The sequence below is a fragment of the Pinus tabuliformis genome, chromosome 8 (genome assembly GCF_031772625.1).
Source record: "Pinus tabuliformis cultivar Carrire ecotype Pingquan chromosome 8, CPIR1, whole genome shotgun sequence".
Classification (NCBI taxonomy): domain Eukaryota; kingdom Viridiplantae; phylum Streptophyta; class Pinopsida; order Pinales; family Pinaceae; genus Pinus; species Pinus tabuliformis.
Window position 1 is genome coordinate 1,600,379,737 of NC_142294.1, and position 20,406 is coordinate 1,600,400,142.

Here is a 20,406-nt window from a genome sequence, read left to right on the forward strand (position 1 = left end):
AGCTGCTTTACACGTCTCTTCTTCTGAAAGGGCAACTGAGGGGATCTTTTCCATCCTCTTGATAAAATTTTGCTGAGCCACCGATGGGGCTCTCTTCGGGCAAGCTTCGATCAGTGCTTTGAATGCCAAGACATCCGTAGGAGGGGGAGCCGAGCCCCCGTTGGAGTCCATGACCTCAGAAGAGCGCCTCAGGACTGAGCGCAGTGGCGCAGCAGCCTCAAGGGCACGAGAAGAGTTCTCTGTGATCAGTAGGAAGAAGGACAGGCCCTCTGCGGCAAACAGGGGCCAAGGCGTCCGGCAGCCTCTTGCGCAGCGTCGGCTAGGTCAGGGTCGCAGCGCAAAAAAATAAAGCCAAATCTAATATTTTTATCTTTTTTAATAGAATAGTCTTTATCAAGGAAAAAAAAAGTCCTCTATAAAGTGATGTGGAACTCACAACCTAAAAAAACAACATTTTATTATATTATTATTCTAGGGTCAATTCATATAAGAACTATATTAAAAAAAAACCCATAAATTTATATATTTATTATTATGTATTTTAAATATTTATTATATAATTATTTTAATATATTTACGCCGTAAGGCATTTCCATTTGAAATGAACTTTTTTCTGAGCTTCACTATCATTGTTATAGACCATCAGATTAAGTGTTAGATGATTAAAATGTTGCCCTCCGTTGATTTCATAACTGACTCCTCCTTACCCTACTCCTTACCCTCTGTTGATCTCATAATGAACTCCTTACTCTTCGTTGATCTCTTAACTGACTCCTTTTCAGTTGCGTCCTAACTACCCTCACTTCATTATTATTGCTCATTCTCCCCGTTCATTTCTGTGTGTTCGAATCAAATCTAAATTGGTTGCAGCTGCTGCATTATTGCCTTGCACACGCCAATCACATACCCCATAGCTACGTCCCATCACAACGACAACGGTGTCTCAATTCTGTCAATTTATAGCCTGGGAGACTCGAATGACGTCTCAATTGTGTCAATTTACGACCTGGGAGACTCTTTAAGTGAGTCAAAGAATGTAAGGTAGAATTTTATTACATATTTCAGGCCATGAAAACGAATTTTGAATGTTTGTTATTGCTCGCCAGATTATCAACAGAGATCCAACTCCAGCTCTCAGCACATAACCTCTTTATGAAGATCAATGTTGTGATTGAACAATGGTTTTTTTCCTGATACACACTGTGCAGATAGACGATGTAAAGCATTCCGCACCGACACAGTTGGTCCTCTACTTCACTGGGGCCACCAATATACTCTACATTTTTGGTGGTCACATCGTGACAGTGTACATTCCCAATAATTGTTTTCTTCACTTTCATGGGTTTCTACTGAAAATTAAAAGTCTGCCACTTTTAATAGACCTTTAATTTTGGTAACAGGGAAATAATGCATGCCATGTGGAAACCTAAAAAATTTAAGGCAATTTACATGCTGGCAACTTTGTATGTCTTTACTCTGACTCTACTCCTTTGCAATATCAGTTTACTGGACTTCCGAAGACACACTATTGGATCACGCAAATGCCCTTTCCTTGCCTCCCAAGTGAGGCTTTAGTGACCTGGCAGTTGTTCTAATGCTCATTCACAAGGTAAGAAACAACAATTTCCATTATAATTTTTTTGTTGTTGCAGTGTCCGAAGCATAAATGAGAGTTTCGAAATTTGAAATGGTTGTAGTTCATTACCTTTGGGTTCACATGCACCCCCTTATACTATGTGTGGGAAAAGGTTATTGGAATGCACGATACAAAGAGTATTGTGAAGCGTGCACTGGCGAGGCTGCCTATGGTGATTCCCATATGGCTTCTTGCAATCATTTTCCCCTTCTTCACGACTATCAATTCTGCAGGAGGCGTTCTCCTACTTAGCTTTACAGTCTGCATTATACCTTCCATGGCTCACATTTTAACTTACATGACAACTTTCACTAGAAAGGCACGCATATTTAGACATTTTATATACTTAGTAATAATTTCTTTAAAGTGAAATATTTAATGATATCTATATATTGATAATTTATTTTTTTTATAAGTTTTGAGTTTATATATGACCATCGTAGATGACGTTTGACTCTGAATTTATGTAGTCATGAGAGGGATTCTTTTTTTAAAACTTAATTTTTTGACTTATTTAGCCTTGAGAGAGCATGGAATCTTTTATATGAACTTATTTTTTGATAAGAAATTTCGAAGAAATGTTAACAACTTAGAAATTTTCTTAATTTAATTTTTGTGGGTGCTTGATAAAAATAAAATTAAGTTGATTTAATTAATTATTATTATTATTATTATTTTTAAATATTATTTTAATTTTAACTTTAATGTAATTTTATTGATTCAAAATGTTTATATAATATAAGTTTATAGTATCTCTTCCATAATATAATTTTGTAACATTGATATAAAACAAAATTAGGTTGATTTAATTATTAATTATTATTATTATTATTATTATTTTTAAATATCATTTTAATTTTTAACTTTAATGTAATTTTATTGATTCGAAATGTTTATATAATATAATATAATTTTGTAACATTTTCTCAGTATTAAATTAGAAAGCGGTTTGCCTTTCAAACTAGAAAAAATATTTTCCATTCAATTAAAATAATTTAGAAAGTGGTTTACCTTTCAAATTAGAAAAAGACTTTCCATTCATTTAAAATAATTAATATAGAAAGTCGTTTGCCTTCTAAATTAGAAAAAGACTTTCCATTCAATTAAAATAATTAATATATCACTTAAAGTCAATCTCAATAATAAAAAATTCAAACATATTTTTTTAAATTAGAAAGTGGTTTTCCTTTCAAATTAGAAAAAGACTTTCCATTCAATTAAAATAATTAATATAGAAAGTGGTTTGCCTTCCAAATTAGAAACATATGTTCCATTCAAGTAAAATAATTAATATATCACTTAAAATCAATCTGAATAATAAAAATCCAAACATTGTTTTTTAAATAATTAATTAATATATCACTTTAAAAAGTGGTTTGCCTTCCAAATAATTAATATAGAAAGTGGTTTGCCTTGCAAATTAGAAAAAGACTTTCCATTCAATTAAAATAATTAATATATAAAGTGGTTTGCCTCCCAAATTGGAAAAAGACTCTCCATTCAATTAAAATAATTAATATATCACTATTTTTTAAAATAATTAATTAATATATCACTTAAAGTAGAAAGTGGTTTGTCTTCCCATTTAGAAAAAGACTTTCCATTCAATTAAAATAATTAATATATCAAAATGGTCTCCCTTCCAAATAATTAATATAGAAAGTGGTTTGCCTTCCAAATTAGAAAAAGATTTTCCATTCAATTAAAATAATTAATATATCACATTTTTTTTATCAAGTAAGAGTAGGACCTTCTATTAAATTTAGTCAAATATACATAATTTATTAGGAGCCACACCCACTTCGCAAGAGGTTAATAGTCAGCCTGGCAGGCCAAACCAAACCAATCACCCAAAACTAAGAGAACCTGAACCAGAAAACTAGGGAGAACTGCTAAACAAAGCACAAGGAGCCTAGAAAGTCCATAATTCGCCATGGATCCACAAGATGTCCCACCACAAGTGAAATTGAAAACTGACAAATAGAAAAAGGTCCCACCACAAGTCAAATTGAAAACTGACAAATAGACAAACGGACCCAAGGAAGTTAAAGCAAAACACTCTAAACATTTTTCAAGTCCAACCAAAACACACAAACAATCGCCACCAATTATCCACTGATTAAGATCCAATGGTCATCGTGGATATCGGAAGGACGAGAAATGCGACATTTAACTAGCCAATGAGGGTATTTTTCTCTCTCCTTGTTCCACAATATATCACTCAAAGAGTGGAATCAGAGCCAAACACAAAAAAATTGGAAGCTGTATAGACCTCGCCCGATATACCGCTTATGGTATTGGACTGGTTGACTCATGGAAAACAAACACGTCCATTCACCACATTTTGAACCTTAGTTCCTTCCATCAGGAAGTAATTGAGACAATCCCGTTCACCTGGATTCTTTGTCAACCACCACCTAAGCCAAATGATGTGGGATACCCCACCTTGTGGAGCTATCTAAGGCAAACCTTTCATCATTCAATAAGAGGGAATTTGAACCTTTGAAAATAGCCGAACCATGGTGGGTTAGACTGTGTGGAGTCCTCCAACCTCCTGCTGGTCTTCAGGGTTCCTATGATCCAACTTGTTAGTCCATAGTTCCATATCCTGGGTAGGGTGACATAGACAGTCCTCCCACAATTTACCTGGGGGAAGCGAATCCCAAGCATACCAAGAAACCCTGTCCCTGTTTGTGACTCCTTCATTCGCGAAATGATCTGCTAACATATTAGCCTTCCTTTTCACATGAGCAAATCCAACAGTTTTAATGGTTCAGTGGTGAGAATAAATGCGGTAAAAAGCCTGCAAGAGCTTCCAGTGATTCAACACTTTATCTCGAGAGGTTGCATTGCTAATCCTCTTAGCTGCTCTAATAATTAATTCTGAATCTGTTTCAATTATAACATTGTGTGAACTTGAATTCATTATGATTTCCAAGCATTGTTCTAATTCCATGAGCTCAGCCATGTTGTTTGTGGCCTTCCCCAAGTGGCCATAGAAGATTATCTGTATTTGTCCCTGATTGTCTCTTATGGAACCCCTAAAGCCTGTTAATCCTGGTTTGCCCCAAGCTGCTCCATCAATATTAGCCTTTAAGAAACCAAAAGGAGGAGGCTTCCAGATGGTAGCACACTTGTTTATAAGGCTCACTGCCTTCATTATTCTCAGCGGATTGGTAGACTCGAGACCAAAGTGAAGTAAAATTCTCTCCTCATGGGGCAGGGGAGGATATTTAGGAAGGGTCCTCAATAGGCTTCTTACTGTGTCTTTGAGCTGCCATAGAATTTTCTCAATTATGTGTTGGGGCCTGTGTGTTTTGTTTTTTAAGATTCAACTGTTGCGTTCTTTCCACACATGCCAGATGATAAAACCTAGAACCAGAATCCAGGCTTTATTAACTATCTCATTCCCTAAGAAGTTCTTCCTCCAGTTCTTTAGAGTGTTGGATATGCTGAGACTGTCCCTATCAGTTTGTCTAAAAATAACAGCCACCCAGTCCCACACCTTTGGAGTGAAAGGACAAAGGTTGAGAAGGTTAAGTGCCACAAAGGTAAAACCTCGAAGGACCAATGAAGCCTTTCTTGAGGAGATTCTCCCAAGTTAAGATCTTCCTTTGATGCACTAGCCAGATGAATATATTTATTTTCATCCAATTCAGACTTTGCCAAATTTTCATCCAATGTGGACTTTGCGAAATTTTCATCCAAGTCTGATCAGGATTCACAAAGTTAAATCACGTGACTTCCTGTTTGGCCTCCTTGAGGTTAAAGTTTCCTTCAGAGTTCTTTCCCCATCTTAGATGATCTATGGAGGAAGAGACAAGAATCCTTCTATGCTCGAGCTCCTGGGTGAGGGATTCCGCCTTGGTTTTCAACTACTTTTCATCAATGTATCCTAGATCCTTCCACTCCCTCCATTTTCCATTACTCCTTCCCTGATCCTAGAAGTCTTTTACCAGTACCATACCTTTATTGTCTATGCTATTTTTGAGATCTACAAATTCATCCCTATAAAGGTTGGGTTCCTGTTGCCAGTTATCCTCCCAAAATCGAGCAAGATCCCCTGCTCTAATTTCCCAAAAATAGTGGTGCTAAACAATGTTTTTATTATCCCAGACAATGTTACAAATATGGGAGCCCCTGATTTTCCTTGAAATTATAATGTGATCCTTCTCCTGCCAGTGCTTGGCATATTTTTGTTTCCAAATCTTATCCCAGGGGGCATTCGGTTCCTTAATCCATCTCCACCAAAGCTTGGCTCCTGAGACTCTGTTGAGGGTCTCAAGATCATGAAGCCCCAATCCACCATGGTTCTTCGGCTTGCAAACCTTGTCCTAGGCTACTAAAGCCCACTTATTTTTCTCTTCCCCTCTACCCCACAGCAAGTCCCTTTGTATGCTTCTTATTTGTTACATAATACCTTGAGGAGCAGGAAGAGCTGAAAACATAAAAATGGGAATGGTCTGCAAGACTGCCTATGTGAGTACAAGGCATCCTACCAAGTTTAGTGATCTGCATGTTCATTTTCTGATCTTGTCCTAAAGTTTATTTAAAATCTATTCCCACACTTTCTTGCTTAGCGGTTTGTCAGTAAGAGGAATGCCAAGATATTTGGAAGGTAGTTGTTCTCTTTGAAATCCAAGAATTATGGTAATATTTTTCTGAATAGCAATATTAGTGTTAAAGAAAAAAAACTTTGGACTTGTTAAGGCTTACCTCAATGCCTGCTACCAGAGAAAATTCATTTAAGATGTTTTTGATTGCTCTGGCCTCCCTGACTGTAGGTATGGCCTGCAACATAGTATCATCTACAAATTGTTGATGAGTGTTTGCCTCTCCATCTGCAGTGATTTTGATACCCTGAATTATTCCTTCAGCATTTGCCATTTTAATTACTCTACCTATCCCTTCCATCATGAGAACGAAGAGGAATGTTGAAATCTTATCTCCTTGTCTGAGCCCTCTGGAGGGGGTGAAGGCCCTTGATGGAGCTCCATTAATCCGTATGGAAAAACTGGTTGAGGTAACTAATGCCATGACCCATCTTATCCAAATCTTATCAAAACCATAGTCTTTCAGAATTGCTCTTATGTAGGCCCAGCTCAATTTGTCATAGGATTTTGCGAGGTCCAACTGAATGATCATGCCAACTTGTTTGTTGCTTTTGAGAGAGGGTACCACCTCATGAGCTTGGATGATATTGTTGAGAATTTTTCTTCCCTCCACATAGCTTGTTTTCTCCTGTGATTTGAGAGAGGGTAGAAGTGGTTTGAGTCGATTGGCTATTACTTTGGAGATAATTTTATACACCACGTTACATAAGGCTATGGGCTGAAAAGCATCGGGAGTCATGGCCTTTTCTTGCTTTGGAATCAGTGTTATGAATGATGCATTCAGAGCCTTTAGAACCTTTTTGGATCTTCTTGAGTCTTCCACAACCTCGAGGATGTCATGTTTGAAAATTTCCCAATAGGCCTTGAAGAAGTCTACATTGAATCTATCCGGGCTGGGTGCTTTTCCACTCTACATTTCATTAATCACTTCACTAACCTCCTCTTCTAAAACTAGCCTATTGAGATTGTGGTTGTCCTCTCTAGTAACCAGCTGAGGGATATACTAAGTGAAATGGTCAATGAACCTAAATCTGTCCTCCAGAGGCTCCTTTGCAATGTTGCATAAGTGCTGAACAAGGACCGATTCCATATCACTGTGAAAAACAAGCTCAATGCCTTGAGAATCTTTGATCTTTGTGATTCTGTTGTGTACCCTGTGAGCCATAGTGGTTTTGTGGAAGAATTTATGTTTCTTTCTCGCTCTTTAATCCATTGTATTTTTTATTTCTGCCTCCAGAAAAATTCTTCTTGTAAGCATCGATTCTCCCATTCTTCCTTTAGAGAGTGAGTTAATTTTTTCCACTCTTCGGTGAAGCCATCTGAGATGTTGATCTGATTGATATCCTGGAGCTTTAGTTCAGTTTCTCTTTTGGCTTTGAAGAGACCTCCAAATTCATTTTTGTTTCAAGATTTAAGATGGGGTTTGATATGTTTAAGTTTCTGCTGGAGCATGTACATTTTTGAGCCTTGAATATTCAACTCCTCTCTCCACCATTTCTCAACGTTATTAGTGAAATTAGGATGTGAGAACTAGGCATTTTCAAACCTGAAAGTTCTGTTTCTTAGAGTTCCCATAAAGGTGGCTTCCGGCTATAGAGGCCAATGATCTAATCCTCCAAAGGGAAAAATGGAGGTTGTCATGGCAAGTCCTAAGAGAAAGAGGTGCTATGAAATCATGAACCTATCAAGTTTGGAAGCAACTTGATGGGCCCCTCCCCTTTTGTTGTTCCAAGTGAAGGTTTCATTAACTATTTCCATGTCCACCAACCTCATGTTCATAATGAAGTTCTAGAAGGCCATGGAGTCTCTGCCTAGCTGTCTAGTGCCTCCTTTTTTTGAAAGAGATCTTATCATATTGAGATCTCCTGCAACGATCCAGGGCAAAATGGGATGTCTTTCTCTTAGTTCCTCTAGGGAAGTGAGAAGCTTGAGCTTGTCTACTTTCTTTTGAGGTCCATAAACATTTGTAATCATGTATATCTCCTTGTCCCATACAAGTTGGCATATCAAGGAGAGTAGTTCCTGGATGCTTCAGCATCTAGAATTCCCAATTTCTATGGGTCCCACAAAGTGAGAATCGCCCCCGCTGAATGATTTGCCTTAACCTCTAAATACTCATATTTAAATAACCACTTATTATGAATATCTCTCATCTTTTCCATTGAACATTTTGTCTCCTAAATAAAAACCATGTCTGGTTTTTCTTCTTTCATTCTGTTACTAAGATTTCTTTATTTCCTCCTATTTCCTATTCCTCTAATATTCCAGGCTGTGAACTTCATTAAGCAAGGTTAGTAATGGAATAACAAGATCTTTCATCTTACCTGAGTTGATCAATAGTTTAACACATTTGTTTAGTAGTTCATTCTACCTCTTTCTTACTCTTTCCCTACTTGAGTTCTTTAGAGAATGTGCCTAAGTATTCTCCATCGTCTTGACCCCACTTGGCTCCTGGCTATCATGATTTCTTTTGACTCTAGCTCCCTTCACTCGCGACCTCCAGAGAAGGAGTTGTTCTACTCTATCATAGTCCTCTTTTGGTAGGGAGTACACCCCTACCTTTTTTTTTATTCTAGAAATTTCCCTAGATCTAGATTTTCCTAATCCAGAATCTCTTGTAACTCATGGTCCTCTGTTCCTGCTTCACTTGGAGTCATCTCCTAGTCCCTACTGATATCCATTAGGCTTAGTAGAGCATCCTTTTGCTGGTTGTCTACTGTGATATCCTCCATGTCAGCTACCCTATCTTGTCCCTTTGTTACATTCTCCATGTCCTAGACTATTTCCTTCTTCCCTTCTTCTTCCTCCAAGATCTTGAAGCTATTTTGTCGTGTGTGTCTATCCTCATTTGCCTTCTTTTCTGGACACTTCCCCCTTTTCCTTTGCTCACAACTTTGGTGAAACCCTTGTGATCTCTCTCCACAGTGGTTTTTTGGTTATCTTCCCTATTGATTGTGGGGAAGTCCTGATATAGATGCCCATGTTCATGAAATTTGCGGTATCTAAATGGTATGTGCTCATAGTCCATTGTCTGCACCCATTCTTCATCATATACTTCTAAAATGATCGCTTCTGGCAGGGCTCTAGATAGATCCATTTCCACACATATTCGGGAAAAGGAGGTATATCTTTCTTTCAGAGTTGCCTCTAAGATCTTTAGAAAATTTCCCAGCTTGTTGCCTATGGTTTTCAAATATTCTGATAGCCAATAATCCAAAGGAAGGGAATATAGTCTGATCCAAACTGGTACTGATGTGAATGTTTCACGTTCCGGGACAAAGTGCATCATCTAGGGTTGCATGTACAGTCCTGCCACAACATAGAAATAGGGCCCCCTTCAAACACTTTGTCTTTGTCTTCTAGGCTTGCGAACACTACTGTGAAAAAGCCCTTAGAACCCAGATGTAAATTTATTTCTCCTTTTGGTTTCCAATGGCTCCTTATTGATCTGAATTTGAAACTACTTGTAAATGGTTTGCAAGGTATTCAATTCAGAAATATACATGTTTAAAAGATGTCCATGTCTTGCAGAAGAGAAACAAATGAAAATTTCAGCTGTTCATGACCCATTTAAGTATTGCAGATTTATTTCCTTTTACTATTTAACACACTAAAATGAATTTGTTCTGAAAAATAAATCAACCACAGATGCAAAAGAAGTTGATGAAATAGTTCACCCCTCCTAGGCTACATCTGCTGGGTCCAAGGTTTCCAAATGGGCCTGTCCTTGTTTTAATTAAATGCTCAAATTGAATATACAGCTGAATAGAAGCATCTATAGGTGGAATAGATGGTAAAAATGGATTCAAAACACTTGAATCCTTCAGGATTGACTACTGGTTCACCTCAAATGGATACCTGCAACCCTATACAGTTCTCCCAATACTAGGCCCTGCGGCTCCTAGAACTTCCACAGCTCCAAAACCTCTGCAAATGACCTCAGATGGGTATAAGACCTATTCCAATGGCTTCAGAAGGTCGAAAATACCCAAAAATAAATAAAAAAATTCATCCGAAACCGCCTTTCCTAGCCAAAGTTATGGCCATTTACTCCCAACTGCCAGCTGCCCCTACAAAAACTCCAGCTAACTTTAGTTAGAGTCCAGATAGGCCCGCCAAATATGGTGGTCCCACCAATTTTGGCATGCTGCCAATTCCTCCGCCAATCTGACCACCTGTTACGGGTTGCGGTTAGTGCATGTGACCAAAACATTCGGGTGGTTTGCTTGCATGGGATTACGTGCCAGTAGTTTGAAGGGAGCCCATGGTTCCGGGCGGGAGGTCACGTGTATGGGGGCTGGCCCTTAGGGGCTGGCTCCCTTCACGCCACGACCAATTATATTACAACCTTTAAATATAAATTCTTCTGCACTCACAACAAGAACAACATGCGTGGTCCATTGGTAAGTCGTATGCCTTGTGGTAAGGAGGTTGTGGGTTCAAACAACAATTCGACCAAAAAATTTTGAAATGCACCACACATAACTTTGCTGACATCACCCAGGCCACGTGGAGGCCTCCACGCCTGCGACGTGGCAACCTGTGATTGGCTGCCCAAAAAGGAATATTCCTTGGAATATTCCAAAGAATATTCTATGGAATATTCCTTTTTAATTTTTTTTTGAAAAATTCAAAAATTAAGGGTTATTGGGCGATTTTGTTTTTGGCATAACTTTCTCATACGACGACCATTTTTCGAACCATTTGTAGCGCCAGAATCAAGAAGATGAGCACTTTCCAGTTGTTCAACTTTGAACTAGTTCCGAGCACTTTAATGTTTGAGCATTTTATGACACTTGGGACATGAACACCTGATCACGCCTCCCCATTGGGAAGCTTTTGGACCCCAAAAGCTTTCAACTACCTGTTAGAGAGGTGAGGGTATAGCTCCCTCACTCTATCCACCTCCATCCACTTTGCCTTGTTTGGTTTGTTGCCTTTGAAACCAACCCGAACATAATCTACATTGCCCCTCCTTGAAGTGTGTGTTCTTCTGTCAAGGATTGTATCTTCTTTCAGCTCATCTAAGAATTCTGGCGAGAAATCTTCTATAGATGGCAGCTGAGTAGCACTTTCATGATCAACAATCAAAGGAGGTTCATACAAACGTAAGTTCTCCACATTGACAACAGAATACATTTGCATGTAGGAAGGCAAATCTAATTGAAAAGCATTATTTCCAACCTTCTTGAGGATTTTGAATGGACCATAACGAATAGGCTTCAACTTTTTACCTTCTCCTTGCATCCTTTCCTTACTAATGTACAACCATACCTCATCCCCTTCTTGAAACTTGGGATCAACTCTATGTTTGTCGTGTCTTTCCTTGTACTTACCTTGACTCTTCTCAAGCTGTTCTTTAATTTGCTGATGTATTTGCTGAATTCTTTCAATGAATGAACGAGCTTTGTCAATATCACTATGTCCCTCAATGGCGACATCTTTCTCAAGAATGAAATCAAGAGGTGATTTTGGCAAGTAACCAAAACAAGCTTCAAACGGTGAGGTGTTTGTGGAAGAATGCTTGGCACGATTGTAAGCATGTTGTACGTAGTGCAAATGTTCATCCCAAAGCTTGGGATGCTTGCTGCAATAACCTCTCAAGAGGTTCACAATGGTTCTCTTCACAACTTCTGTCTGCCCATCTGTTTGCGGATGGAAAGCAGTACTTTTCTTCAACTTTGTGTCCATCATCTCCCATAGGTTGGACCAAAAATTCCCCACAAATCTGGAATCCCCGTCACTAATAATGGAAGTAGGGAAACCAAAGTGAATCCATAGATGATGAAAAAATAATTTAGTAGTTTTTTCAGCAGTTATAGTTTTCTTACAAGGCATAAGTATACACATTTTGCTGAAACGATCAACTAATACATATAAATAATTATGCTGCTTTCTAGATTTTGGCAAACCTCCTACAAAATCCATAGAGATGCTCTCCCATGGTCTAGAAGGTACCGGCAAAGGAGTATACAACCCAAGCTTCCTATTACTAGGCTTGCTTGTAGCACATAATGAACAACCTCTTATGAACCTTGAAACAGAATCTACCATGTGAGGCCAATAGCAATACCTCTGTAGATGTGCAACTGTTTTGCCTACCCCAAAATGGCTAGCAATAAGAGAAGAATGAGCTTCTCTTATGACATTTATTCTCTCCCCTGTGGTATACAAAACTTGCCCAAATGAAAGAACAAATTGTTATGCATGTGATAGTCATTTTCCTCTACATGATTCCCTTTACTCAAGTTAGAATACACATCTTTAAAGTCGTCATCAGAAGCATATTGTTCTATGTAACTATCATGTACAATGGAATCATTCTTAAGTAAAGTAACAACACCACTAATAGGCCTTGAAATCATATCAGAAAACTTATTCAAAGTACCTTTCTTGTACCTTATTACCAAATGGAACTGTTGCAAGAAGCCCATCCATCTGAAGTGTTGTGACTGTTGTAACTTGCTTTGTGATTGCAAGTACTGTAAGGGCTGATGGTCGGTATGTATAACAGTTTCTTTGCCCATCAAATAGTGTTTCCACTTTTTGATGATTTGTACCAATGCATACAACTCCTTATCATATGTAGAATAATTTACAACAACACCATTAAAAGTTTCAGAATGAAAAGCAATAGGCTTACCATGCCGTAGAAGAACTGCACCCATGGCATAATCACTAGCATCGATTTGTATCTCAAATGGTTGTCTCAAATCCGGTAATGCAAGGACCGGAGATGAACTAATCTTCTCTTTCCAAGATTCGAAAGCTTTTTGCTGCTTACCTACACATTGGAAAGCATGCTTCACACTTGTCACTGCATGCATAGGAGCTGCTATAGAAGAGAAAATAGAGATGAACTTCCTCCAATATTGAGCTGCACCCAAAAAACTTCTTACCTCTGTTATGGATTTGGGAGTAGGCCACTTCAAAATAGCCTCAATCTTAGTAGGATCAATTCTCAAAGCACCTCCTCCTACTATTTGTCCCAAATAAACCAAAGAAGTCACTCCAAATTCACACTTTGACATTTTAAGAAATAACTGGTTCTTCTTCAAAACATCAAGTACTTTCCTAACATGCATGACATGATCTTCTCTAGACTTGCTGAAAATTAAGATGTCATCTAAGAAGACAATAACGAAATCATCAAGAAAAGGACCCAAGACATCATCCATTACCCGCATGAAAGTTGCTGGTGCATTACACAAACCAAATAGCATCACAAGCCACTCAAAGAGTCCTTGTTTGGTTTTAAAGGATGTCTTCCAAATATCACTTTCTTCAATTCTTACTTGATGATATCCACTGCGCAAGTCTAACTTAGTGAAATATCGAGCATCTTTCAGCTGGTCTAGCAAATCATCTATCCTTGGGAGTGGGTAACGATTCTTTACCGTTATCTTGTTCAAGGCCCTGAAATCAACACACATACGCCAAGTGCCATCTTTCTTTGGAATCAATACAATCGGTGACCCACATGGCAAAGTACTTGGCCTTATGAAACCCTTGTCCAATAAGTCATTGTTTTGCTTCTTTATTTCAGCATTCTCCATAATAGACATGCGGTACATGCCTATGTTTGGAAGAGGACAATCTGGATGCAAATGGATTTCATGCTGAATCTCCCTCTTAGGAGCAAACCTATTGGCTCCTGAAATATCTCATGATATGCATCAACTACATCATACAATTCTGACTTAAGTTTTGGATCAAAATTTTCAAATGACTCCTGATTCACATCAACCTTGGGCTTAATCATAAGAAGAACAAAATTCTTACTTGAATTGACCAGCCTTTTTACCTGTCCTGCATTCACCCTCGCTATATTTGTCTTCTTGCGATGAGCTCTAACAATGAACTCCTTGCCATATTTAAAAAGATGATATTTGTTTTCATGGCGATGAAAGATAGCTTTGCTGTCAAACAAGTAAGGAATTCCCAAAACAATTCCTGCTATATCAAAAGGTACCACATCAAGTTCAACCGTGTCAATAAAATGTGCAGTAATTGCAAAGCGCAAGGTGCACTTTCTTGAAACTTGTAAATTTGCATCCTTGCAAATCCATCCAAGTGGATATGGCTTCGGATGTGGAATAGTCTCAAGTTTAAGCTACTTGACCAAGTCCTCTGATATAAGGTTTTCTTGTGACCCACTATCAAAAAGTGTGTCAATCTTAGTATGTTTTGAAATCACCCTCACATGAAACAGTTCAATTCTTTCTTCCTCATTAGGAGCTTGTACATGACAGTTTGAGGTACTAGTGCTGGCTTGAGTTTCAATTTCTTTTCCCTTCAAGTTTTTCAAACCCATGGCTACAATTTTGGTTTCATCACCTGAATCATCCCCTAAATATTGTGGTGTAGATGTAGTAGCATCAGTTTTCTATTTCCCTTTGGATTTGTTAAATTGAGGTCTTCTTTCTGGATGTAATTTCCAATAGTTTTTCTCCTCATGGCTTGGTTTAGAACAATGTTTACAGATCACTTTCTCACTCTCCTGTTTGATAGTTGCATTCTTTTTGCCTTTTCCCTTGGAGGTTTTCTCTTTGTTTTTCCCCTTGGGGGGCTTGTTTCTACCCTCTTCAAATGTGTTTTTTCCCCTTGCCTCTAAATGGGTAGCTTGGACACAAACCTCGTCCAGGCTAGTAGGGTTAAACATCAAGATGGTGTGTCTAAGGTAGCTATGCAAGCCACCAATGTATTTCAGCAAGGTTTCCTGAGTCTGTAAATATACCCCTAACAAGAGAGCTCTTCCCCTGAATTCTTGGGTGTAGTCTTGGACACTCTTACCCTTAAGTTGTCTGAAATTTTGCCAGTTCATAATGGCTTTCTGCATTTGAGCAAGAGGATAAAACTGTTTATTAATGGATAACATAAATTCAGGCCATGTTAAGGTAACCTTACCAAATTTCTTGATCTCCTCTTTAGTCTTGGCCTCCCACCAGACCAATGCTGCTCCATCCATTCTCAAAGAAGCCAACTGAATCTTGGTCACATCATCATGCATATTCTGGATCCTCAAGTAAACTTCCAACTGCCTAATCCAGTTGTCAATCTTTTCTGCATTCACCTCACCATTAAACATAGGTAATTCGAATTTTACATCAAGCTTCAAAAAAGGACTTTTTCCAGAGGATCTATGCTTATGCATAGAAGAAGAAGACAAGGATGAAGAGGAAGAAGGTGATGATGGGGGTGGTGGATCACCATTTCCTCCATGTCCTTTCTTGGAATGATCATCATCCTTCTTACCTCCTGAAGAGCCCTCTCCTTCATGTGGATGTTTGGACCCTTCTCCAGCCAATTTCTCATTTCTTTCTTGGTACAATATCCTCACCATTTCAGTGAGGTCCAAGAAAGCCTTTCTGAAGACTCTTTCTTCTTCTTTTGGATCCATGTCTGCAGGAATTTCTCCTTCATGTGCAGACATTCTTGAAGCTTTTGCTGAGACTCTTGAGGGTGAAATTGAAGGTGGAGGTGATGGCTCTCTGGCCTTCGTTGACTGAGGATTCTCTCGTTCTCTAGTCAATTGTCCTTCCCCTCTTTTAAGTTTCCACCTGGTAAGCATCAATACTTGCAAGACAGTTAGAATATCTTTGCACAAAAACAATCAAAAGACAACTACACCAGAGATTGACTGAAAGAGCATTTATCTACTTTTCAATTGTATAAAAAGAGCATTTTGAAGGCTTCCTGGCTCGTTTCAAGCTCTGTCTATAGCTTTATTTGACTGCTTTTGATACAAAGAAACAACAACATAGCTCTGATACCAACTTGATCTGAATTTTAAACTACTTGTAAATGGTTTGCAAGGTATTCAATTCAGAAATATACATGTTTAAAAGATGTCCATGCCTTGCAGAAAAGAAACAAATGAAAATTTCAGCTGTTCATGACCCATTTAAGTATAGCAGATTTATTTCATTTTACTGTTTAACACAGTAAAACGAATTTGTTCTGCAAAATAAATCAACCACAGATGCAAAAGAAGTTGATGAAGCAGTTCACCCCTCCTGGGCTACGTCTGTTGGGTCCAAGGCTCCCAAATGGGCCTGTCCTTGTTTTAATTAAATGCTCAAATTGAATATACAGCTGAACAGAAGCATCTACAGGTGGAATAGATGGTAAAAATAGATTTAGAACACTTGAATCCTTCAGGATTGACTATTGGTTCACCTCAAATGGATACCTGCAACCCTATACAGTTCTCCCAATACTGGGCCCTAGTGGCTCCTAGAAATTCCACAGCTCCAAAACCTCTGCAGATGACCTCAGATGGCTGTAAGACATGTGCCAATGGCTTCAGAAGGTCGAAAATACCCAAAAATAAATAAAAAAATTCGTCCAAAACCGCCTTTCCTAGCCAAAGTTATGGCCATTTACACCCAACTGCCAGCTGCCCCTACAAAAACTCCAGCTAACTTTAGTTAGACTCTAGATAGGCCTGCGAAATATGACGGGCCCGCCAATTTTGGCACTCCGCCAATCTGACCACTTGTTACGGGTTGCAGTTAGTGCATGTGACCAAAAAATTCGGGCGGTTTGTTTGCATGGGATTATGTGCGGCGGTTTGAATGGAGCCCATGGTTCCGGGCGGGAGGTCACGTGTATGGGTGCTAGCCCTTAGGGGCTGGCCCCCTTCAGGCCATGACCAAATATATTACAACCTTTAAATATAAATTCTTCCGCACTCACAACAAGAACTTTGTGTGTGGTCCATTGGTAAGCCGTATGCATTGTGGTGAGGTTGTGGGTTCAAACCACAATTCGACCAAAAAATTTTGAAATGCACCACACATAACTTTGCTGACGTCACCCAGGCCATATGGCGGCCTCCAAGCCTGCCACGTGGCAACCTGTGATTGGTTGCCCAAAAAGGAATATTCCCTAGAATATTCCAAGGAATATTCCAAGGAATATTCTATGGAATATTCTTTTTTAATTTTTTTTTGAAAAATTCAAAAATGAAGGGTTATTGGGCAATTTTGTTTTTGGCATAACTTTCTCATACGGTGACCGTTTTTCGAACCGTTTATAGCGCCGAAATTAGGAAAACAAGCACTTTCCAGTCATTCAACTTTGAACCAGTTCTGATCACTTTCATTTTTGAGCATTTTACGACACTTAGGACATGAGCACCTAATCACTTATCCAGACATGTAACGCCCTCTCCGTTGGGCATAACCCCATGAACTTACATATGATTGCATGCTGTGTCATATGCTGTCTATGAGCTTGTATCGTTGGGTCGCTAAATACAACCCTAGGAATAATGCCTAGCTTGGGTTTGCAAACTCAAGTACTCTTTTTGGAAGCCGATTTTTCACTACTGCCTCCATTCTCCTTTTCTTTTCTCGTTTCCTATTGATTCCCTTCTTGATCCTAATCTCTACTTCTTCTAGATGTCCCTTGACTTCTCGGTTCTGAGATCTTATCCAGTGGTTTCTGAAATGATTCTTTCTCGTGTGCTGACTTCCTCCTGTGACTGCTTGGCTATACGAAGGAGCAACAATCCCCCCTGCACTCCCTGCCATAGTACCCTGAATCCAAAACCCTGTCTTCAACTCTAATCCTAGCTCACCAAGTGAATCGACAGGTCCGAGGATCAAATCCACCCAATTGAGAGGACAAGCCATTAATATATCACTTAAAATCAATCTGAATAATAAAAGATTCAAACATTTTTTTTAAATAATTAGTTAATATATCACTTAAATTAGAAAGTGGTTTGCTTTCCAAATTAGAAAAAGACTTTCCATTCAATTAAAATAATTAATATATCACATAAAATCAATCTGAATAATAAAAAATTCAAACATTATTTTTATTTAAATAACATATTGGGAATTTTGGAATTTAGAATCAATTTGCATTTATACTAATTTAAGTGTTATATCCTACCAATAGGAAATTTAAGATTAACATGGATTTATAATAGTGTTTATATAAAATCTCACTAATCCTAAATTGGAGGTGAATATAAAATTTTACTCATCATAAAATTGGATTGTAAATTAGGTATTTTTATTTAAATAACAAATTTGGAATTTAGAATCAACTTGCATTTATACTAATTTAAGTGTTATATCCTTTTTTATTTAGCCTAGCTGTACAACTTAATAAATCTGAAATTTAAGAGTAACCAATAGGAAATTTAAGATTAACATGGATTTATAATAGTGTTTATATAAAATGTCACCCATCCTAAATTAATGAACCACACTTGGCCACACTTTTTGGCACTTGACCACACTTGTTGTTCAATATGAAATAAATATGAAATTTAAGATTAACCAATCGGAAGATTAAGATTAACATGGATTTATAATAGTATTTATATAAAATCTCACCCATCCTAAATTGATGAACCACACTTACCAGAGTTGTCGGCACTTGACCACACTTGTTGGTTCAATCTGAAATTTAAGATTAACCAATAGGAAATTTAAGATTAACATGGATTTATAATATTGTTTATATAAAATTTCACCGATCCTAAATTGATAAACCACACTTGAACACACTTGTTGGCATTGACCACACTTGTTGGTTCAAGATTAACTAATCGAAAATTTAAGATTAACATGGATTTATAATAGTGTTTATATAAAATCTCACACTTGTTGGTTCAATTTGAAATAAATATGAAGTTTAAGATTAACCAATTTGAAATTTAAGATTAATATGGATTTAGAATAGTGTTTATATAAAATCTCACCCATCCTAAATTGATGAACCACACTTGAACACACTTGGGAATTGACCACACTTGTGAAGTAAATCTAAAATTTAAGGTTAACCAATCTGAAATTTAAGATTAACGTTGATTTAGAATAGTGTTTATATAAAATCTCACTCATCCTAAATTGATGAACCACACTTGACCACAATTGTTAGCACTTGACCACACTTGTTGGTTCAATTTGAAATTTAAGATCAACCGATTAGAAATTTAAGATTAACATGGATTTATAATAGTGCTTATATAAAATTTCACCCATCCTAAATTGATGAACCACACTTACCAAGCTTGTTTGCACTTCACCACAGTTGTTGGTTCAAAACGTGTCATCCAAAAAATTTCTCTTATGTGATTTCTAGAAGGACTTTACTTAATGAGATCAATTATCTATCAAATTTTAGAATATTCTCAAAATCTATAATAAAAATGTTTTAAAGTAGACATCTTACAAAGTATTTCGGTAATAATCACATAAAAGAAATTTTTGGCTAATGCTCTTTGAACCAACAAGTGTGGTTCATCATCATCTAGTACTAATGATGAACCACACCTGACCACACTTGTTGGCACTTGACCACAAACCACACTTGGCCACAGTTGTTGGCACTTGACCACACACCACACTTGGCCACACTTGTTGGCACTTGACCACACTTGTTGGTTCAAAACCTGTCATCCCTTATGTGATTTCGACTTTTCTTAATTAGATCAATTATCTATCAAATTTTAGAATATTCTTAAAATCTATAATAAAAATGTTTTAAAGTAGACATCTTACTCACTCACTATCTACTAAAAGACTTTGCTTAATTAGATCAATAATCTATCAAATTTTAGAATATTCTCAAAATCTATATTAAAAATGTTTTAAAGTAGACATCTTACTCAGTCACTATCCTTCCTTTATTTTCACATTAACATAACTCAATAAATTATTGATTGTACCTTGGGAAGGTTTTATACTAGTAATTTTTTTTGGATCTTGATGGTTGATTTTCATAATGCTGTGGAAAAACCACCCTAACCACCTTTCTAGACAGTGGTTTATCTAGTGAACATATTTGTGGTGATTTGGGTGTTGATAGTAGGGTAGCGAGACGAATTTCGTGCGTCGGGTTGACTCATTTGGTCTCTTTGAAAAGTGTTATCAATGTCCTCCCCATGCACCATCTGCTTCAAAATCACATCTTCCTCCTCCTCACAAAACCTGAAAATTTGAATGGAAAATCTTTGAATTTAAGAGGGGAACAATATAAATTCTCTATATTTAAGAGGGGAACAATATGGGATTATATAGAATATGTTTTAAGCATGGGGTTTATTCTCTAACATAGAAGGCAATGAGTAACAATGGAGGATGGAGTTGTCAAGCCTGAGGGAGGCTCACAAAATTCATACTTTTCACATATACC

General features: G+C 37.6%; 1 pseudogene; it reads left to right on the top strand.

Annotated features, from left to right (window-relative positions):
* The first annotated feature begins 1,178 nt into the window (after window positions 1–1,178).
* On the top strand, window positions 1,179–20,205 carry LOC149242165 (auxin transporter-like protein 4; annotated as a pseudogene).
* Window positions 20,206–20,406: the final 201 nt, after the last annotated feature.